A 23302-nucleotide genomic window follows, 5' to 3' on the forward strand; every position below is an offset into this window, starting at 1 on the left:
GACCCCGTGAATCACAGCACGCCAGGCCTCCCTGTCCATCACCAACTCCTGGAGTTCACTAAGACTCACGTCCATCAAGTCAGTGATGCCATCTAGCCATCTCATCCTCTGTTGTCCCCTTATCCTCCTGCCCCCAATCCCTCCCAGCATCAGAGTCTTAGGATCACATAATTTATAAATTTTTGTTGATTGTATATCTCCTCTAATGTTTCTAACAAGTTGGCCAAAGCACCATTGCCAATCACATATGATAATTCTACAGTTATATGTGTTTTGGAATAGCAATTTAAAAGACAGTCCTGAATTATAACTTTAGTTTGACTTAGTAAAGAATTCAAAAGCAAAGTTGGCCACTATAGCTCGTGAAGCTAAATTTTAAAAGCATATGACCTTGTGTATGTACTAAGACAATTTAGTCATGTCTGACTCTTTGCGACCCTATGGATTGTAGCTTGCCAGGCTCCTTTGTCCATGAGATTCTCCAAGAAAGATTACTAGCGTAGGTTGCCATGCCCTCCTCCAGGGGAACTTCCCAACTAAGAGACTGAACCCATATCTCTTATGCCTCCTGCATTGGCAGGTGGGTTCTTTACCTGCCACCTGGGAAGCCCATGTGACCTTACAGATCACCTATGAAATAGGAAAATGATTAAATATTCTTTCTATGCTTTATACATGAACTGCACTAAAATGCCTTTCATTGAATAAAAGGCAACATTTTAGATACAGGGGATTTTAATTAAATTGGTAATAGTTAAGACCAAAAAGATAAAGTGGACATTACCAGCTTATCTTCAGCCCTTGCCTTTAGCAGGGTAATGAATACAATGTGAAACACAGGTAAGTCTTGCTGTTCTATGACACAGTGAAGGGATATCCTCCATATTTAAATATATTAATGTAATCAGTTATATAAATTTAAATGTAAAACCAGTTTCCTATAGGTTTTGAGATGGCATTCACCATCTCTATAAAGAGCTGACCACTACTCATCAAGTCCAGTCATGTCTTTAGAAGGGAGAACGGAGATAGTACTTGCTGAACTAGCATTAGTATCAAAATTCAAAAAGCTGATCATATTAATTTAACCATGAGTCAGTCTATATAAATCAGGACTATCCAAAATAAATATCCTACCAGCTATTCATGATTGGAATGCTGCTATATGAGGTTTATTTAAATGTGGTACACATAAAAAAGCTCATGAGACATTTCTGTTTTGTAATAAACAAGGCAATGCACAACTATTACTCATTAGTAGCTTTTCTGAGATAAATTATTAAGTCCACCCTTTCTGCCATCTTTTTAATGCCCATGAAGATCATTTTTGTTCCACGAATGTACTTCTTGGGATTCTCCATATACCCCATTCGTGTCTCCTCTCCCCAAGAGATGCCTTTGTTCCTGTTGGAATCTGTGTAAGAAAATCCAGGGGCCTGACCTGTCTTTTGCCCAAAAAGACCATGGAGATGTGGCTCAATCTTGTGCCTGCCTCCCTTTTCCATGGTATGGCACTGGACACACTTCTGAATAAAAAGCTTCTTGTCCTTTTCCACATTACCCGCGTTTAGATCATTCTCTTTTCACAATGCCCTGCTCTCCAAGTCCAAGGACATGCAGGTGTGAGCCTATGTCCCGGTAGGTTCCTCTAATTCTGATGATGCTGTTAATTATTTACTCTCTTTACAAATAAGGAAACCAAGGTTCGGACTGGCTGTGTAACTCACTTAAGGTTATGGAATAAATGACGGGACTGGAAAATTTAACCCAGATCTGCTCAGTTCCAGCAACAATGGATCTTTCCGTTTCACTGGAAAGGCCCTCACAGAAATGCCTAATTTAATGGTGAGGAAACCAAGGCACAGGTGAGATGTCCTCTAGTTGATGTGTGATTGAGGGTCAATATGTGAAATGTTCAGGAAGCCACATCTTTTTCCCTTTTAACACTTTGATTTAGCTTATATAAGATCACAGTCTGTTACTTTTAGAGATTTTCCAGCTTTGGGGATTAGACTTTGTTTTTCTTGGCAGTGTTCATATTTGAAAGCAGTATATTCGACACTGCTTTCTGGATTTAACTTGAAACAAACGAAGTAAAATTATACTCACGCTCCCTGCTCTCTTCCAAATTATGAACTCAAAATTTAACTTTCTGCTCAGGACATCAGCGTTTTGGCAAGCAAAAATTCTCACTTTGCCCAGCCATCACAAGTGAGAAAAGAGCAACTCATGCACTAACAAATCCTTGTTGATAAACCTTTTTGTCATGGACATTCTGTCTTTAGAAAACAAGTAGATAGAGCACTTGTTAGTTAATAATAAAACAAATTCTTCAGTGACTACTCAGATGAATATTTTTTAGTGGCATGGGGTATGTAAGGAATTTTAATCCAGCCTCCAGGTTTACTCCCCCACACAACAACTGTAGAGAAACCTCTGGCCTCTGAATGATGAATGGCCCCAGACTCAACCAGGAGGGAAGCCAAGCCCATACCTATAATTTGGCATCACTCTTTTTAAAATTCCTGGGTGGACTTCTATTTTGGCTGTAGCTGATGAATGGGCTCAGTTAAAGAGCTTTGCATACATTGTAAAATGGCCATCAAGAGTTTCTCCTCTTATGCCATCCCGTCTCTTTTCATCCTATCCACAAAATCCCAACCTCAATCCCCAACTACATCTCAGCCTCTCACAGACACACTTCTGCTGGCACATCTCTAGCTGTTAAAAAGTTCTATTCATTAATTTCAAATTAATATCTTAGGGGGCTCCAGGCCATGGGAGAAAAGAAATCAGGAAACTGAATTAGTAAATGACAGAGCAGTAAGCAGCTTAAATGAGACTTCTTGCAGCTCTTTGCCTGTGGATGACACAAAATTTCTGAGCTTAGAAAACCTCTTTTCTCTGCAGGTGGTACTCTGGGGATACCGAGATGCGGTTCCATGATCATAGATCACAGTCTTATCCATTTGTTTTAGTCTCTACTGCAATACTCCACACAGCCATCCCCACCCCTGCCCGTGCTCTGTGCAGTCAAATCCTACTTGCTAATCAGCCAGGCTGAATGAAGGGTTAAGGCTGCAGCCTTCCATGCCAGCAGACGCTGCAAACATTTCACGTTCACTTTCTACAGTCAACCCTGTAGCTCCATCTCCTGTAAAGCCTTCAGCATTTGCAGAAGTATTATTTCCTCTCACCTCTGTCTGGCTTAGACTTGCAGCTGACCAGGTTCTACAGCTTAGAAGTCCAAACTCACCCCTGCAGGGTTTTACCTAGAGTCTGTCCCTCCTCCCCTGCTTGGTCCGGAAAGCCTCAGGGCCTCCTGTAACCTTGATGCTGCCTCCCCACTGGAAGTTGAAAGCATCCTCCTTGGCTGCATTACTGCACATTTTCCTAGTAAGCTTTTAGTAAGCTTTTTTTTTTTTCCTTCAGCTCAAACTTCTTCAAACAACACCATCTCTATTGACCCTGAATTTCTCTTGCCCTCTGTAAGGGCATTTCCAACTAGCTAGGCCAGAAGAGAGACTGTAGAGGGCAAATTGGGGAAAGAAGGTTTGGAAACTCACCTGCACAGCTGCGAGGAGAGGAGCAGACACAGGATGGGGCTGCCTGCAAACTTCCCAGGGACCATCTGCAGCCAAATCTCTTGGCCTTAAAGCGACAGGGCGCTTTTCACCATATAAGGAAAACAGTTTCACTTGTCTGCTTTGGGACCTGTTTGGGCAAAGCAGCTCCTTCTCTGGACATGGCAGAGGCTTAAACCGACTGGAAAAATCTGGAGCCTGTCAGTTCAGGAGGATCTGTACATAGTAGGCAGCTTGAAAACTGCTGGATAAGGTACACGAATGGTATTTGGCAGGCCATTTTGAAGACTGGAAAACCCTTTATCTGGGGCTTGCCCCCTACAGAAAGGGTTTACAGTGACTGGGAAGTCTGCCTCAGTGACAGGAAAGGGTTCTGCTCCTATTTCAGGTTTGGCTTCCTAGAAACAAACCAATGATGTTGGTCATCTCAAAAAGAAGAGGCAATTGGTCCTTGCTTCCTTCAACACTCAGAAGAGGAGAGCAAAGTAGTGGGTCTTGTGGTCAGAGATTTTGGTTGTTTAAGATACTTTAGCAGTGCTTCCCTCAAAATGAGGGAAATGGAGATGATTTTGTTATTTCAGCTCAGCTGGCAGAGGCCTTTCCTAAACAGACACACACACAGATCTTGACCAAGGACACCTCCACTCCTGAGCACCCCTTTCAGTGCCCCTTGGCTGAAGCCCACAGCTGAAGTCTGAGGAGCGCTTTTATCTTAACCGTCAGGGATAAGAATGTATCTTAGCAAGAGCAAACATTTTCTGTTTGGTACAGAAAATGTTTGAGGTGTATTAAAAGAAATTATGAAATGTTAGATTCTGAGGAAAAAAAGTGGAGCTTAATCTAGTTATCACTTGGATGGTCGTACATTTTTCTATTTTTCCTTCTTTTTTGCTTAATATATTTAATGAATTGACTTAATTTTTAATTGAAGTATAGTTGATTTACAATATTATGTTGGTTTGAGGTATAAAACATATAAGATATATGTATATGTATGTGTGTGTGTGTTTATGTTGGAGAAGGAAATGGCAACCCACTCCAGTATTCTTGCCTGGGAAATCCCATGGACAAAGGAGCCTGGCGGGCTCCACGGGGTCACAAGAGTCGGACACAATTTAGCTACTAAACCACCATATATATATCTGTATGTATGTACATACAGTTGTATATGTATATATGTGTGTGCGTGTGTTAGTCGCTCAGTCATGTCTGACTCTTTGTGACCCCATGTACTGTAGCCCACCAGGCTCCTCTCTGTCCATGGAATTCCCCAGGCAAGAATACTGGAGTGGGTTGCCATGCCCTCTTCCAGGGATTGAACCTGGGTCTCCCGCATTGCAAGCAGCTGATTCTTTACTGTCTGAGTCACCAGGGAAGCTCATATGCGTGTGTGTGTGTATATACATTCTTTTTCCTTATAGGTTTTTACAAAATAATGACTTTAGTTCCCTGTGCTACACAGTAGGTCCTTTTGGTTTTATATATATTAGTGAGTATATGTTCATCTCATCCTCCTAATTTATCTTCCCTGCTCCCCTTTGGTAACCATAAGTTTGTTTTCTATGTCTGTGAGTCTGCTTCCGTTTTGTATATAAGTGCACTTATATCACTACATACCCCCATCTCCCCAACACACACACTTTTTCTTCACTGAAACTAAATATCGTTTCTTTATTGCCAGCAGACTACACCTAATATTTGGTATCTGTATCATAGATTTTGGATTAAAAAAATATATATATATATATAATTTGGCCCTTGATTCTATAGTCTCATATTACCATCATATTTCACTTTCTTACATAGATTTTGAGTCTTTAAGGACACAGGTCACTTCATATCCTTCTATACCCTGCTTAATACCTAGCATGGAAGAAGCATAGAGCAGGCAGGGAAATGCTTGTTGGATTAAATCAGTTGAATAGGACCCAGGGTTTTGTATAATGTCTACCTAGTTTTATGAATAAAATGTGTTTTTACTAAAATTATTGTTGTTAAATAAAGCCATGATTTCTTTTCTTGAGCATCCCTTTTTTATCAACTAGTGTTTGTTTTCCATGCCATCACATTTTCTTCAAGGGGAAAGGTTAAAGGAATTTCTTTGAAAGTAATCATTGTGATAAACTCTTTGACCTAGCAATCTATTCTTAGAAAATTAATCTAAGGAAATAATTAAACAGAAGCAAAACATCTGATAAGTAGAGATATTCATTACATTGCTGTCTGCAATAGCAAAAGCAAGAGATGACCTGAAGGCTCCAAAGTCATTTACGTTGATACATCAATAATAATAGTTCACATTTAATGATTGCTTACCATGTACCAGGCACTGTTCTAAGCACTTTAAGAAAATTAATTCATTTAATCATGACAAACCCGTGTGGTTGGAGTTGTCATCAACCCCATTTTACAGACCAGAAAACTAAGGCACAAAGGTTAATAAACTTACATTTGAATTGAGGTGCTTTGGCACTAGCATTTAGACTAGCAGCATCTTAAACTCAAGGAGGGCACGGTAATCCAATCCAGTGTTCTTGCCTGGAGAATCCCATGGACAGAGGAGCCTGGCAGGCTGCAGTCCATGGTATCACAAAGAGTCAGACATGACTGAAGTGACTGAGAACACACGCACTCATCCTATCCTCTCATCAGGACTCATTGAGCATAATAGGCATCGAGGATAGCCAGAGTAATAAAAGTAATCAAATGGCCTTCACATAGTCATTAAAGATAATAATTATGAAAGCTCTATACAAACTTGGAAACATGCTTATGATATAAAGTTAACTGAAGCAGAAGATAAAATACCTATGATTATAACTAGTGTTAACTGTCTATAAGAAATGGAAGGCCTTATGCAAAACAGAAAACAGTTATATAATAGTTTTAGACTATGATATGATTTCTCCAAAATTGTCTTAAATGGTATTTATTATTTATGGTTTTCATTTTTAAATTGAGAAGAATTAATATTTGCTACAAATACATTGACCTTGGCATTCTTTTGGCTCTAAGCCTGTCTAAATGAGGCTATCAGCCTAGATCAGTGACTGCCAAGAGGTTCTTTGGGTGGTGCTATTATCCCAGGGGAGAGACCTCTGCCAGCTGAGTGATTCACCACACCTGGGGAAGGGACCTGTATGTCACATCCCCACACTACTGTTCAGTCACCCTTGAATTGACTGTACATCAAAATAGTTTTCGATGTCCATTTTCGCCTAGTATCTTATGGTTTGCGGACCTGCCCTGGAGGCTCAGTGGTAAAGAATCTGCCTGCCAGCGCAGGAGATGTGGGTTCGATCCTTGGTTGGGGAGATTCTCCGGAGAAGGAAATGGCAACCCGCTCCAGTATTCTTGCCTGGAGAGTCCCGTGGACAGAGGAACCTGTCGGGCTACAGATCATGGGGTCTCAAAAGAGTCAGACACGACCTAGCAACTAAACAAGAACAAGGATAGAGCTTTATGTGACAGTGTTGTTCAGGAAAGAATTCTAACTTACATTTTTCCTTATGTAGGAAGGCTTCCAGTGAGGGATTCTAAATCTGCTAATATTTATCAGTAAACAAACAGATATATCTCAGAAGATGGGCTTATTCTAGGATTAAAGAGGGCAACTTTGGTGTAAATTAACTAGCAATTAAGACATTATATGTATTGCTTGAAGCCATTGAGGGTTGTATGAAATGAATATATTTATACCTTATAAAGTACTGCAAAATCAAACAAGTTAAGCTCTAAAAAACAAACTGAAAACTTGCTTCAGGAGGCATTAATATTTTTATAGTTTTGACCCGTTAATCATACTTTCTTTTCTAAAATTGAAGTGAAACTCTCATTTGTGTCTGACTTTTTGTGACCCAATGGACTATACAGTCCATGGAATTCTTCAGGACAGAGTACTGGAGTGGGTAACCTTTCTCTTCTTCAAAGGATCTTCCTTAGGAGATCCTAGGGGTTGAACCCAGGTCTCCTGCATTGCAGGTGGATTCTTTACCAGCTGAGTCACAAGGGAAGCCCAAGAACACTGGAGTGGGTAGCCTATCCCTTCTCCGGGGATCTTCCTGGATCTTCCCGACCCAGGAATCGAACCAAGGGTCTCCTGCATTGCAGGCAGGTTCTTTACCAACTGAACTATCAGGGAAGCCCTTTCTGAAATTAGATCAGAGATATTCTCTCGCAGGAGAAGGGAAAAGAAAGGTGGAGGAGGGATTTCCCTGGTGGTCTAGTGGCTAAGACTCAGAGCTCACAAAGTGCTGGCCTGGGTTTGATCCCTGGTTAGGGTACTAGATATAAGACCCAAAGCAGCCAAATAAATAAATAAATATATAAAAAGGAAAGGGACAGGAGACCATGTGATTCCAAAATTCCAAAGGCATGTGTAAATAAAGATTTAATAAACTTAATAACACGTCTAAAAAGTTTTTTTCTAATAAAATGTTAATAATGTAAACTAAAATTTCATAAAGCTGTAGATTGAGAAAATTTATTTAATATTCTTTTCAGCTAAATACATATCACATAATATTAATAGTATGCTACCCCTTTTGGGAAAGAAAAAGCAAGTATAACAAAACCCAAACGAACAAAATAAACTAAACAACAGGTTGAGGAGTAGGTATTAATCCATCTGTGGTCACAGATCCTTTGCGCATGATGGTTAGAAGCATCAGTAAGGAATATAATTTTTCATGTATTATCTTTATGTTCAAGCTTAAGGTGAACTTATTCTTAGGAATGTCAAAGTTATGTGTTTTTTAAAAAATTACATTTATTTTACAGTTTTATATTTGTTTTTCTAAAAATATATGAAGATGCTGATTGTAAAAGTGAAAAGGGAATGTTTCTGCCAAGTCCCTTATGGTTTGTTTGAGCTCTTTTTTTTCTGAATATATAAATGAATATTATTGATATTTGGGGTGTACATTCCAGCCCCTTGTGAGTCCATGCTCCTTCTGAAGGTGAGAATTTACTCATTCTTTGACAAAATGTGATGAAAGTCTATAGTATCCTGGGCTTAATGCTGAACCCTGGGGATGCAGCTATGACAGAATGGGCAAAGTCTCAACAATCATGAAGCTTACAGTCTCAGGGGGAGAGAGACCAATAAAGAAGTAAAGGAGAAAATGTCAGGCAGTGATAAACTCCTTGATGAAAATGCAATATGTGAAGGAGATAACTGCGTTGCTTAGAAAAAGATTTTCTGAATTCTTGACTTTGAAGCTGATATCTTTCTTCTTAGTTTCTGTAGCACTCTACCTTGCAAATGGCTGGTACTCAATCAATATTATAGAATCATGTATTTATTTTTGAAATGTTGACAAAAATTTCTATTTTATAAGTTCATTGGTTCAGAGAGTAGAATTTATTTTTTAATCTCCAAATCAGATGGCATTTTCAATGGCTTTTTTTTAAAGAATTTTTTTGATGTGGACCATTTTTAAAGTCTTTATTAAACTTGCTACAGTATTGTTTCTTTTTTAAAAATGTAACATTTGTTTAATTTTAAAAAGAAGGCATTGTCAACTCCCAGCAGATTGTTCTAAAGGAATTCCATCAGCTTCTTTTAGTCATGCTACAATTTAAAGCAATGATTCTCAAAGTGCAGCCGGGGTCAACAGGAGCAGCATCTCTTGGAAAAGCCTTTGAAATGCAAATTCTCGGGTCCGACCTCAGCCTACCAAAGATACTGTGGGACTTGCCTGGCTGTTCTCCCAGTGGTTAAGACTTCACCTTCCAATGCAGAAGGTGCAGGTTCAATCCCTGGTCGTGGAGTTATGATCTCAATGGCCTTTAAATGTAAGTTTCCTCTTCTATGTTTCTGGTATATTGCTAGCTGTCATTTATACTAGTTACAAAAGAGCAAATGCAAAAAAAAAAAAAAAAAAAAGTCAAATTCTGGCCAAGAAACATCTGCTAAACAGTTGGTGTTGTTCTTAGATGGCCTTCTCTTCAGGCCATTTTGGAAACTACCTAGTTGTACTTCTGTAAAGGGTTGCACCTGGGGAATGGCATGGAGGCTTTTATGAGGAGTGCTATTACAGGCTTCTTGCCAGGGCTGAGAGAGGGGAGGCTGTAGCAAGCTCTATTTTATAGTACAGTGAGGTTAGCCATTTACTGTTCCCATAAGCTATTTCACTTGCAATAAAGGTCAATGGGCCTTTTTAGGAAGGAGAGCTAGGCCTCTGTCTAAAACGGCCATCTTCTTCGACAGTCAAAAAGACAGGCTGCTTTAGATTCTTCTGGAAAGTGGCAGGATGTTTATTTAGCTGGAAGAGTGGTTCAATATGACCAGCTGATGAGCAAGGCAATAAGAGTTCACTGACTTCGGGGGGAAGATTTAAATTCTAAGGTAGCTTGACCACAAAGCTAAGCAGGGCGTGGCTCACTGTGGGTCTGGTTGCTACCTTGACACATGAACTGTGCCAAGAAATACATTTCTTACTTGGCGCTCTCTATGCTTGGATTTTCTGGGAAGCTTATATCATAAACTACCATGGTTTGCAACCCTTGGCATCTGCAAGTCCAGTCTGGCAGAAGCAGTTCCATTAACAGTGTATTTTTCTTTCTTTCTTGATAGTTTTAAAGAAAAAAATCAAATTGGGTGGGTGTTTCTTTGAAGATAGGTTAGGATACTGGGCTGCGATGCTTTTGTTCACTATCTCCTAAAGAAAATTTGAAAAACTATGCACCCTCCTTCAGTTTTATGTTGTAATGTAACACATTTTATCAAAACCTTGAATAGTAGCAAAGGGTATAATTTATGGTCCGTTGTCAATACTGGCTTTTTCAAGGTGATGTGTGTGTTTGGGGGGGCGGTAGTGTACGCTCGCATGCATTCAGTCTTGTTTGACTCTGCGATGCCATGGACTCTAGCCTGCCAGGCTCCTCTGTTCATGGGATTCTCCAGACAAGAATATTGGAATAGACTGCCATTTTCTCCTCCAGGGTATCTTTCCAACCCAGGGACCGAACCCGCATCTTCTGTGTCTCCTGCACTGAGGGCAGATGCTTTACCACTGAGCTGTCCGGGAAGCCCTTTAAAGTGATTTTTACTTAACTTGTTATAATAAATCCAAGAGAATGTAAATACTATAGCAAACTGATATCCACTATCATCCACTGAGTAATAGTTGCACTTTTACTTCTTTTTGTTTTCTCCTTTTATTTTTATTTCTATTCATTTCCATAATTTTCTCCTAATAAAATGCATTTTTTTGTGATTAAGAATATTTATTTAACTATTTCATGCACATAACAGTGCATGTGTGCTTAGTCTTGTGAGCCCATGGACTCTAGCCTGCCAGGCTTCTCTCTCCATGGGATTTTTCAGGCAAGAATGCTGGAATGGGTTGCCATTTCCTACTCTAGGGGATCTTCCTGACCCAGGGATTGAACCCACGTCTCTTGTGTCTCCTGCATTGGTAGGTGTATTCTTTATCAACTGTATCACCATACTTCTGTATAAAAATAAAGTGAAATTAAAGCTTTTTAAAAATAATCTGTGGTCACAAGATCTGTTAAAACAAATCATCTGGATTGAATTATCATTACAATCATTACTGGAAATACCTGTAGCAGAGACAATGTGTGTTCACCACATCTTCTCTTTTTGGAGGTACAGGAAGTTTATATTTCTTAGTTTCCCATTGGGAGTGTGAACAGAAATCATGTATTGTTTCCTGTTCTAGTTAACAGTGAGTTGAGCTCTATTTCTTTCTCTCTCTTTCCCTTTCTGTGTCTCCTTCAGTTTCCCTATTGGAATCCTAAAACTCTGAGATGGCAAAGATGAGAGATGGAAGCATAATTATCAAGGACCCCTTTGGAGGAGAATCACCAAAGAGCCTCCTTGTCTGAAACTGCACTGTGATATAAAATTAGCAATACACTTTTGGTATGTTAAGCCATTGAAGTTTTAGGTATATTGGTTACTAAGGTAGCTTACACTATCCTGATTAACATATGCCATAACTGATCAAAACAACATGGATATATTACAACTTTTGATAGTTAATTTTTAAGAAAAATAATTTTTAAGTTTTGAAAATACATCTCAATAAAAACACCAAGAAATCTTGTTCATGTAGATGGAAGTAGAGGTAGTTATAGCATGTCTCCCAATTGAATTATATGCATGTTTTAGTGCAAATCACCATAATGAGATTTTGTAAAATGACAGAAACACTACAGGAAAATTGAAATAGGAAAGGATTTCTTAGGCAGTCAATTTAAGGAACAAGTTATATAAAATGTAAAGATCTGGAACTTAACTCCCTAAAAAAATCTCTATGCCTATATACCCCTTTGAAAGTCTCTATGAGTGTCCAGAGACACCTGTATTCCACATTTAAGACACGCCTAGGATAGAGGAAGAGTCAAGGGTGGAGTGTCCCCTGACCTGATCCTCTTTTGGCTGCTGACCTTCACCCAAATCCTTGGTCCATCTTTTTCTACTCTTCCTTCTGACTCCCACTAGCTCACAATGAAAAGTATCTTGATGAAGATTAAAGTCTGTAACATATAGAGAGTTATTTTAAATCAAAAAGAAAAACATGATTACTTCAGAAAAAATGGGCAAATGATCACAAAAGAAGAAATACAAAATCCTAATACCCACAGAAAACATTAAAGCCCACTTGGAATTCATAAATATGCAATGTAAAACAATGAGATACCATTTTGGAAACACAACTGGAAAAACTAACCTTTAGTGATGGTTGGGAAGAGAATAACTTCTAGAGAGCAATTTGGCAATATATGTCAAAACTTTTTAAAAATTATATAAAGTTGAGCTGGCAGCCCACTTCTGAACATTATTCTAAGAAATAATCATGAATAGGTTAAAAGAAAAAAGATTCAGCCTCGAGCTTTACCACAGATTTGTTAGCCAAGGTTCTTTTAGGCACAAGTATTAGGTTGCAAGGCATCTTTCATTTGACATGCCTATTCTCTTCTACATTTTCTGGTTCTCTTAGTTAAAATTCTTGATTGATTTAGACTGATTACTTGCTGAGTGCCAATTGATTGGCTGACTTCATCCAATCAACCATCGTTTGTCTGGGAAGAGAAGTGTCATAGGATACCCAGAGTTACTTCTTCCAGGGGCTATTTGTGGAGTGAGGGCTAGTGAAATCAGCATAACCTGTCTAGAATGGTGAAGAAGAGGAACCACTTAAAAGCCCAGCCCAGGATATGAGGTGAGCTGTGACACCATGAAGTGAGATGGTCATCAAACCTGTTCTTACAGAAGACTATTCCAGAAGACATAGAAACATATTTCTGATATATTTCTCTTTCCAGAAGAAAGAACTTGCTGCAAAGAGAGTAAACAGGCTCATCTTATTTTTTAAAATGTTTACATGTATAAAGATAGAAAGTACCATCGGCTGAATTCATGTTAAGAGGACTGAACGTCTGTGTCGACTACCCTGCCCTCCTCCTCATTCTAATATTGAAACCCTAACTCCCAATGTGATGGTATTTAGAAGTGGGATCTTTGGCAGGTAATTGGGTTTAGATGAGGTCAAGAGGGTGGAACCCCCCCAGATGGAATTAGTGCTCTTAGAAGAAGAGGAAGAAACTAGAGTCTTCTCTTCCCCCACCACGTGAAGATACAACAAGAAGAGAGTTATTTGCAAACCAGGAAGAGGACTCTCACCAGACACTATGGAACCTGTCCTGGACTCTTCAGCCTCTAGAACTGTGAGAAATACCAATAAATATTTGTTGTTTAAGTCAGTCTATGGTGTTTTGTTAGAGTGGCCTGAAATAACTAAGAGATAAAGGATATATATCAAAACTACAGTGGTAGAAATATTTGGATGGTGCGATTACTGATTATTCCTTTTTTAAAAGAGAGTTTATTTTTATTTAAAAAAATTTTTGGCCATGCCCTGAGGCATGTGGGATCTTAGCTGCCCGGCCAGGGATTGAACCTGTGCTCCCTGAATTGGAAGCACAGAGTCTTAACCACTGGACTGCCAGAGATGTTCCAGTGATTATTTCTTATCTTTATGAAACTGGTTTTTCTAAATTAATTAGTTAACATTTAAAAGTATTTTAATAGAAAGACATTAAGTTTTAGGGGTAGTTCTCCAATCTCTTAAGAGAATTGAAAAGGAAAGAATTAAACTCTAAATTCTGGATGAGCTAAGGTCAAGGATTCGGACAAGAAGCTGCAAAACATTTACCTAATTCCTGGCACACTGTACATACATAGGCTTGTTCATGAGCAACAGCAGATCCTAATGGCTGGAACTGTGAAAGGAAGAGATGCTACTGAAAGGACCACCTCCACTGCTCTTTCTGGTCCCCACTTTCCTCCAGGAGCATGGATGTGAACTCTAAGGCCCTTCAGTTATACTGTATGATTTTACATATGAAGACATGTAAAGGGGAAAAGAGAACTACACCCAGAAATAGAAGCCCCAGATCTAGTCTGATTGTTCACTAGTTGGGTTATTTTAATGAGGCAACTAAACCTCCTTGAGCCCCCTCGGAGACAATAATAGGAAATCCACTGACCTTATATACTTCTTGTGACAACTGAATGAGATAATATGTGAAAGTGCTTGAAAAAAATGATATGATACAAACGTGCACATGCATATATACACAAAATGTGTTTATTACAAATGCCTATGTGTATATATTACACAGCTGTGGATATAATAATCCGAAGCTTAGTTCCCTGACTTGACCTTGACTAAGTGTAAATAAAATGACAGATCACTGTGGACTTGATGAGATGCCTTGAGAAGGAAATGTTCTGTTGATCCAAATATTTTGAGAAGTGTTGGTTATTACTCTTTTCCATAAGACAGAAAAGAAGAAGTTAGAGAATATTTACTTTCGGTTAAAAGAAGAGCACAATAAACAAGGACTATTGTTGAAAGACAACCTAGGGGAACAAAGGTCTTATTTAAATTTAAGTATTTGCCTACAGTGTTTCAGAAAATAATAAATGATAGTTCCTCTCTTTTCATGTTTACTGAGAAGACACACTAAGGTTTTCATATATTAGCAGTGAAAGTCGCTCAGTCACGTCCAACTTTTTGTGACCCCATGGATGGTATAGTCCATGGAATTCTTCAGGCCAGAATATTGGAGTGGGTACCCTTTCCCTTCTCCAGGGGATCTTCTCAACCCAGGGATTGAACCCATGTCTCACACATTGCAGGTGGAGTTTTTACCAACTGAGCCACAAGGGAAGCCCAAGAACACTGGAATAGCCTATCCCTTCTCCAGAGGATCTTCCTGCCCAGTAATTGAACTGGGGTCCCCTGCATTGCAGGCATATTCTTTACCAACTGAGCTATCAGGGAAAAATATTGGCAATAAATACAATTTCCTATACTGTACATTTTTTACAAGCTTTGTGGCAATCTCAGACTTTGTGGTTAATGGTCAAATGTTAGCAATATTAGCAATAAATATGACCATTAACCACAAAGTGAGATTGCCACAAAGCTTGTAAAACATGTGTGGTATAGGAAATTATATTTGCTCACTTGGCTATAAAATATGTTATAGGAAATTATATTTGTTCCCAGACTGAATATGAACTCTTTGCTGTGGTTAGTAAGTCCATTCTTCAGTCAACAGACTTACCAGTCCAATTAAACCCCAGATATATGTTGGATAGATTCTCACATGAGTCCAAACGCTTCAAACACTTGATTCTAGCTTTCTCTTGGTAGATCATCTGAAACAAAGGTGCTTCTGGAAGAGTCAGATTCAAATACAATGAAGTCTGATTTATTTCACAATGTTATTTGAAATTACATCTGTGGAGTGACAGTGGGAAGTGAGAGGAGAAAAACAAACTTCTACTGTATGAACCTGTGTGTTGAAATATTGTTTGTTTAAGCATTTACTACATTTGTAGCAGTAAGCTCATTTCAACCACTTTGAATACAGCACAGCACTATACAAATTGTTATTCATATAAGGGCTGATGGGGAGGAAGTGAAGTGTTAGTTGTTCAGCTGTGTCTGACTCTTTGCAACCCCATGGACTGTAGCCCACCAGGACTTCCTCTATCCAAGGAAGTCTCCAGGCAAGAATACTGGAGTGCGTTGCCATTTCCTTCTCCAGGGGATCTTCCTGACCCAGGGATCGAACCCCAGTCTCCTGTGTTACAAAGAGATTCTTTATTGTCTGAGCCACCAGGGAAGCCCCTATGGGAATGGGGGAGGGCATGGAATGGTCTCTTCTTCCATGTTCTGAAGTGGACCAAAAACTGCCATCCAGTTGCTTGTCCTGAAGCTGAATCTGTTCATAGATGTATTTTATCAACTCCCACATTATCAGCCTGCCTGTTGGTATTCATTAAAAATGATTTAATTACCAGCATTGAAAAGCTCAGGTGATTTTTGCGTCAAAATAAAATGTGATGGATAAAATAGTTACTCTGCATGCATTCCACACACCCCTCTTCCCTGACCCTCTCACCCCCAACCCCAGAGGCCGGGCAGCTAAAAATGACATTTCTAAGTTGGAAGGGACTGAGTTTCAGCTTAGACCAATCAGATGCACACAGAGGAGATGTAAAAGGCAGAGGCCAGTTGCCCCTGGTGGCAGGCTCGATCAAGGATGCTTCGGGCTTTTCTGTAACAGTAACCGTGTCAGCAGCCTTGCGGGGACCTAACAGGTGAGGTATGGCTCTGGGGCTGGCAGTGACAGCATTCACAGCCATCTAATCTCTAGGCTGTTCCTAGAGCTAACAGTTCAGGGAAAACATCCAGAATTCCCATCTTCCCAGCTGAGCCAGAGTTGGCAGCCTCCTCAGGGGTGGGTTCTTCATTGTTCTTCTGGCGGTCAGCCCTGGAGGCCCAGCTTGAACACACTGTAAGGACCTAATTCCCTGTTTGAAGCTCTTTGCCCTTTGTGCTTAAAATAGCTGGGGTGGTTTCTGTTTTGTGGAATACAACTCTAACAAATACACAGGAATACGAGGAGTTCTGACCACGTCCGGCCCTGATTCTGGTTATAGTAACAACAGGCTGGCAACGAGCAGTGGCCTGTAGGTTGCATAGATCCCACCATGCTTTGGAGAACCTCCCAATGGGAGGCCATTTAGAAAATGCCATTTTTACTATACTTGTAGTGCGTGTGAGTATAACAGATGTCTCATTTTCCTTAGTTATTGTACCTTCCTGGACCTTGTTAGGATTTTAGTTTGCCACTTCACTAATCCTTACCTAAAGCTTGCTGGAAAACTATGTTTTATTTCTTAAAGGGCGTAATTCTTTCATTTCAAATATCCTCCAAAATGCCCCCAAATCAAAACCAGAATGCTGTACATCTAAAGAGCATCATTTAGGTCCCTGAGAGAATTGCTTTTATTGAACTGTGAAACTGGTTGTATTGTTAACCCTAAGAATGTTGAATAAATTGTAATGTCACCTCTATGACAACACAGTGAAGAGGTGTCCTTCAAGTCAATTTTATCTTACAAGCATGTAATAGATCAGGTTTTGCTCTTTGCACTGGCTGTCAGAAAGGTAAGACCAAAGGCCTCCTGAGAGGCTGGATTCTCAGTGCGTACATGAAATAACACTTGTATGTTGTGTAGTAACCCTAGCCCTGATCCTGTCTCATTGTTACTACTCTGGTTTCATCTTCATCTGGATTTCTTCACATGGTAAGAAAAATCCTACTGTATTCTGTTTGAATACAAATCCCTTACAATTATACAGTGGTAGTGAGAAACAGATTCAAGGGACTAGATCTGATAGACAGAGTGCCTGATGAACTATGGACAGAGGTTCATGACATTGTACAGGAGACAGGGATCAAGACCATCCCCATGGAAAAGAAATGCAAAAAAGCAAAATGGCTGTCTCAGGAGGCTTTACAAATAGCTGTGAAAAGAAGAGAAGCAAAAAACTAAGGAGAAAAGGAAAGATACACCTATTTGAACGCAGAGTTCCAAAGAATAACAAGGAGAGATAAGAAAGCCCTCCTCAGTGATCAGTGCAAAGAAATAGAGGAAAACAATAGAATGGGAAAGACTAGAGATCTCTTCAAGAATATTAGAGATACCAAGGGAACATTTCATGCAAAGATAGGCACAATAAAGGACAGAAATGGTGTGGCCCTAACAGAAGCAGAAGATATTAAGAATAGGTGGCAAGAATAAACAGAAGAACTATACAAAAAACATCTTCATGACCTAGATAATCATGATGGTGTGATCACTCACCTAGAGCCAGACATCCTGGAATGTGAAGTCAAGTGGGCCTTAGAAAGCATCACTAGGAACAAAGCTAGTGGAGGTGATGGAATTCCAGTTGGAGCTATTTCAAATCCTGAAAGATGATGCTGTGAAAGTGCTGCACTCAATATGCCAGCAAATTTGGAAACCTCAGCAGTGGCCACAGGACTGGAAAAGGTCAGTTTTCATTCCAATCCCAAAGAAAGGCAATGCCAAAGAATGCTCAAACTACCACACAATTGCACTCATCTCACATGCTAAAGTAATGCTCAAAATTCTCCAAGCCAGGCTTCAACAGTTCATGCACCATGAACTTCCAGATGTTCAAACTGGATTTAGAAAAGGCAGAGGAACCAGAGATCAAATTGCCAACATCTGCTGGATCATTGAAAAAGCAAGCGAGTTTCAGAAAAACATCTATTTCTGCTTTATTGACTATGCCAAAGCCTTTGACTGTGTGAATTAAAACAAACTGTAGAAAATTCTTCAAGAGATGGGAATACCAGACCACCTGACCTGCCTCTTGAGAAATCTGTATGCTGGTCAGGAAACAACAGTTAGAACTGGACATGAAACAACAGACTGGTTCCAAATCGGGAAAGGAGTACGTCAAGGCTGTATATTGTCACCGTACTTATTTAACTTATACGCAGAGTATATCATGAGAAACACTGAGCTGGATGAAGCACAAGCTGGAATCAAGATTGCCAGGAGAAATCTCAATAACCTCAGATATGCAGATGACACCACCCTTATGGCAGAAAGTGAAGCACCAAAGAGCCTCTTGATGAAAGTGAAAGAGGTGAGTGAAAAAGTTGGCTTCGTGCTCAACATTCAGAAAACTAAGATCATGGCATCTGGTCCCATCACTTCATGGCAAATAGATGGAGAAACAGTGGAAACAGTGGCAGAGTTTATTTTTCTGGGCTCCAAAATCACTGCAGATGGTGACTGCAGCCATGAAATTAAAAGATGCTTACTCCTTGGAAGAAAAGCTATGACCAACCTAGAGAGCATACTAAAAAGCAGAGACATAACTTTACCAACAAAGGTCCATTTAGTCAAGGCTATGGTTTTTCCAGTGGTCATGTATGGATGTGAGAGTTAAACTGTAAAGAATGCTGGGCACCAAAGAATTGATGCTTTTGAAGTGTGGTGTTGGAGAAGACTCTTGAGAGTCCCTTGGACTGCAAGGAGATCCAACCAGTCCATCCAAAAGGAGATCAGTCCCGAGTGTTCATTGAAAGGACTGATGCTGAAACTGAAACTCCAATACTTTGGCCACCTGATGGGAAGTACTGACTCATTTGAAAAGACCCTGATGCTGGCAAAGATCGAAGGTGAGAGAAGAAGGGGATGACAGAAGATGACATGGTTGGATGGGATCACTGACTCAATGGAGTTTGAGTAATGGAGTCAATGAGTTTGACTAAGCTCAATGGAGTTTGAGTAATGGAGTCAATGAGTTTGAGTAAACTCTGGGAGTTGCTGATGGACAGGGAGGCCTGGTGTGCTGTGGTCCATGGGGTTGCAAAGAGTCACACACTACTGAGTGATTGAACTGAACTGATTCTGTTTGAAACCCATTGTATTTTTATTTTTTAAAAGCATTCTTTACAAAAAAAATTTTTTTTTTTTTTAAATTCACTTATATTAGGCTGCGTTGGGTCTTCATTGCTGCACAGAGGCTTCTCTCCATTTGTGGTGCTCAGGCTTCTTGTTGTGGTGACTTTTCTTGTTTCAGTGCGCAGCCTCCAGAGTGCAAGGGCCTCAGTAGTTTCGGCTCCTGGGCTTTAGAGCATAGGCTCAGTACTTGTGGTGCAAGGGCCTAGTTGCCCCGTGGCACGTGCGATCTTCTTGGACCAGGGATCAAACCTGTGTCCCCTGCATTGGCAGGCAGATTCTTTACCACGGGACCACCAGGGAAGTTCTGAAATCCATTTAAATCCTTGTTGTAATATGTGGGAGAATAAATATTTAAATAAACTGCCTCTACTTTCTCTGCTCTATTCCTTGTAATGTGTCTACTAGACTCCTGTTCTCTCTGCCTTCATGTCCTTAAAGCATGTATTTCTGTCAAAAACTTAATGGATCAAGGCTATTCATGGGTGTGCTTGGGATTCTGCAATCTAACAAACATTCTAAAGATGTGGTCAATCTGAATACTGAGGCACCTTTTAGCAAAAAGCAATTTGTTCATCTATTATTACTGAATAAAAATCCCAGGAGCTACATATTTGACTGTCAGTTTACATGTGTAAACTAAATGCAAGATGCAGTCTTTGGGGGAAACAAATAATTACACTTCTTTTGATGACATAAGGCCAGGAAATATCTAGCATCTTATCTATCTTAAACTAGCCTGCTGTTTTCTTTTTTAATTAAATGTTTTATTTTGAGATAATTATAATTCACATGCTGTTGTAACAATAATATGAGTGATCTTATGCCTTTTACCCGGTTTCCCCCAATGGTAATATTGTACAAAACTCCAGTACAATATCACTGCTAGGATACTGGCATTGATACAGTCAAGATACAGAACATTTTCATCACCATGAGAATCCCTGGTGCTGTCCTTTTATAGACACTCCTGTCCCTTCCAACCTTACTCATAACAACTACTAATCTTTTCTTCATTTGTACACTGTTTTCAGTTAAAAAATAGCTAATCACTTTTAAAAAAATTGGGATATAGATGCTTTATAATCTTGTGTTAGCTTCTGCTATACAATGAAGTGAATCAGCTATATGGATACATATATCCCTCCACTCTCGGATCTGCCTTCCACCCCTCATCATCTCATCCACCTAGGTCAAACTGCTGTAAAGCATCACCTCACACTGGTCAGAATGTCCATCATCCAAAAATCTACAAACAATAAATGCTGGAGAAGGTGTGGAGAAAAGGGAACCCTCTTGCACTGTTGGTGAGAATGTAAATGGATACAGCCACTAGGGAGAATAGCATGCAGACTCCTTAAGAAACTAAAAATAGAGCTATCATAAGACCCAGCATCCCATTACTGGATATATGTTGTTGTTTTTCAGTCACTAAGTCGAGTCCGACTCTTTGTGACCCCATGGACTGCAGCACATCAGACATCCTTGTCCTTCACTATCTCCTAGAGTTTGTTCAAATTCATGTCCATTGAGTCAGTGATGCTATCTTATACTGAGCTAATCTCTTTTGATGGCATAAATGTGCATCACAGGTAACTGCTCTACACTACATCACCCTTTGCCCACTCCCATCTGCCCTTTTCTAACCTACTCTGTACCTGAGAAGGCCAGCCTTTGAAGATTACATCACCCAGGCTCTCTTGTTCTTTGGTTTCCAGCTGGGGTCACTGGAGGCACTGGCAGAAGATGGAAGGGATGGGAGAAGATAAATCTAAGAATAACTACCCCTTTGTGCACAACCCTTTCCTCCTGAGGCATGGGGAAAAGAGGGGAAGGAGAAGAGGGAGAACCACCACAGAGGAGCAAGCACCCAGGTGAGGAAATGGATAGAGACCTTGACCCGTCGAGGTGCCGGCCTTCAAGGGTGAAGGTACTTGGACAATGAATTAATTAATGACCTTGAAGGACTGAAGATTAGGGAGGAGAACAGAATCCAATTACAACTGAGACTGAATTCTTTGATCTAGGAAAAAAATTCCTGACCTGGATAAGAGTAAGATTTAATTAGATTCAAATGAAAAAGAAGAATTATGGGATTTCTTTCATAACAAGTTTGTGGACCATGGTTCTCACTCCCGACCATTAATGGTTTTGTGCTCCCAGCCTCAATTGCTGGAATGTATAGTGTTTCCAAGCTACTAATTAGCAGTTTAAAAGGTTTTGCCTTTAATGAATAAGTTGTCATTGTGATATTATGGTTTACTTATGGATTATAGACAAAGTTTAATGAACACTGGGGCTTCCCTGGTGGCTCAGAGGTTAAAGCGTCTGCCTGCAATGCGGGAGACCTGAGTTCGATCCCTGGGTTGGGAAGATCCCCTGGAGAAGGAAATGGCAACCCACTCCAGTATTCTTGCCTGGAGAATCCCATGGACGGAGGAGCTTGGTGGGCTACAGTCTATGGGTCGCAAAGAGTCGGACACGACTGAGCGACTTCACTTTCACTCTAATAAACATTATGTATTAGGCTTGGATTAATCATTTTACTTTCGTTGTTTCATTTATCTTAGTCAACAATCCTGTGAGATAGGTATTTTCCTAATTTGACAGGTAAGAACTCTTAGGTGCAGAAAGCCTAAATAACTTGCCCGAGGACACACAACTCGTAAGTGAAAGGTATGGAATTCAAGTCTATCTTTTAATAATTAAGGCTTCTTGTCTCTCAGTGAGTCATACTGTTTTCCACCAGGAAATGGGAAAACAGAGCTGCTCTTTCCAATGACCTTGCTTGCTCTGCCCTTCTCCCCTCTCCTGGATATCTCCTACTCATCCTTGATTAACAGTCATATCCTCAGGGAGCCATCCTCACCTTCTTGCCCTCTTGAAAGCTCTCACAGCACTGTGGATTTCTTATTTGCAGCACCTGTCACCACTGAAATTTATATTTGTTCGTGTGATTATTTGGTCAATGTCTGTCTTCTCCTCCCGAGACTGTCAGCTGCATGAGAGAGGTCATTTTGCCCCATTAAATCTCCAGCATTTAGAAAACAGTTCTTTATAGTGAGTGGTCAATACATGTTTATTGGTTGGTTCAATAGGTCCTTTTATCTTTATTTCATAGAGTTACAGATTCTCAGAGTCAGAAGTCACCACAACTTCTAACTAACCCACATTCATCTGTAAAAAGTCCTGTAGAATTATTCTAACCAGCTGGTCCACCAACTGACCTTAAAGCATCTTTGAACCATCCTGACTGCTAGTGCCATTGTTCAGGGAAACCCCCCAGAAAAGCCTTTATCTAAGTCTTGTCTTTGAGCTGCCTATGTCCAGTGTGCCTGGGATTATCCTCATCTGATCATTCTGTCCACATTCTATGGAATGTAAGTACATCATATTTAGTACTCAGGATAAAGATCTGAACTTTATATGTTTTCTGATCACTTTTATTAGACTCTAAATTAAGATGCTTTTGAACTATGGTGTTAGAGAAGACTCTCGCGGGTCTTTTGGACTGCAAAAAGACTGAAGCAGTCAATCCTAAAGGAAATGAGTCCTGAATATTCATTGGAAGGACTGATGCTGAAGCTGAAGCTCCAATACTTTGGCCACCTGAAGTGAAGAACTGACTCATTGGAAAAGACCCTGATGCTGGGAAAGATTGAAGGTGGGAGGAGAAGGGGATGACAGAGGAGGAGATGGTTGGGTGGCATCACCAACTTGATGGACGTTAGTTTGAGCAAGCTCTGGGAGTTGGTGATGGACAGGGAAGCCTAGAGTGCTGCAGTCCACGGGATCACAAAGAGTAGTACATGACTGAGTGACTGAACTGAAACTAAGATTCTAACTTCATCTCCTCTATGGCTGATATGGAGTATGAAGA

The 23302-nt window shown here is 40.0% G+C and overlaps 1 pseudogene; it reads right to left on the minus strand.

Annotated features, from left to right (window-relative positions):
* The window catches only part of LOC102178770, a 195015-nt pseudogene continuing 172960 nt past the window's right edge, over nucleotides 1248-23302 (minus strand).

Source organism: Capra hircus, chromosome 1 (genome assembly GCF_001704415.2).
Source record: "Capra hircus breed San Clemente chromosome 1, ASM170441v1, whole genome shotgun sequence".
Classification (NCBI taxonomy): domain Eukaryota; kingdom Metazoa; phylum Chordata; class Mammalia; order Artiodactyla; family Bovidae; genus Capra; species Capra hircus.